The sequence below is a fragment of the Gracilinanus agilis genome, chromosome 4 (genome assembly GCF_016433145.1).
Source record: "Gracilinanus agilis isolate LMUSP501 chromosome 4, AgileGrace, whole genome shotgun sequence".
In the NCBI taxonomy this organism is placed as follows: domain Eukaryota; kingdom Metazoa; phylum Chordata; class Mammalia; order Didelphimorphia; family Didelphidae; genus Gracilinanus; species Gracilinanus agilis.
This window is the reverse complement of record NC_058133.1, coordinates 158,002,476-158,002,925: the sequence shown is the minus strand read 5'-3', so window position 1 is coordinate 158,002,925 and position 450 is coordinate 158,002,476. Positions and strand designations below refer to the sequence as shown.

General features: G+C 55.6%; 1 protein-coding gene across 1 annotated transcript in view; it reads left to right on the top strand.

Moving 5' to 3' along the window:
• The first annotated feature begins 328 nt into the window (after positions 1–328).
• Positions 329–450, top strand: part of LOC123247169 (centriole, cilia and spindle associated protein) — an 18,155-nt gene continuing 18,033 nt past the window's right edge. Inside the window, exon 1 of the mRNA XM_044675970.1 lies at positions 329–412. The gene's annotated coding sequence lies outside the window, so the exon portion shown is untranslated. The remainder of the gene's footprint in view (positions 413–450) is intronic.

The following is a 450-nucleotide window of genomic DNA, read 5'->3' as shown; positions in this document are numbered from 1 at the left end:
GGAGATCACTTTATGGGGTACTCTGGAAGAAGAGGTCAGTGGCCTAGGGCTGGAACTCCCTGGAATCCGACAAAATATCCATCTCTTTCCAGAGCGAACTCAGTCATGAATTCATTGCCACCCCCAAGGAGGACGGCAAGGGTGGGGGGTTGGAGGGGGTTGGGGAAAACGTGTGGAGGGAGGCGTTTGTTCCGGGAGGGATTTAGGCGGCGCTTTCGCTTCTAATCTGCTTCGAGAACATCTGCCGCCGCTCCACTTGTCGGTGACATCTTGCTATGGTGGAAAGGTTTGGAGGACTGGGTGCTACGGAGATCCGCAGTCGTTAGCATTCAATTCGCTTCTGCCTTTGGCAGAGGGCGTCGAGCTCGAGTAGAAGGAAGAGAGAAGATCCAGGAAGGTTCGGGGGAAGAAGGTAAAATGCAACCCCCTTCCCCCCTCCATACCCCCCCC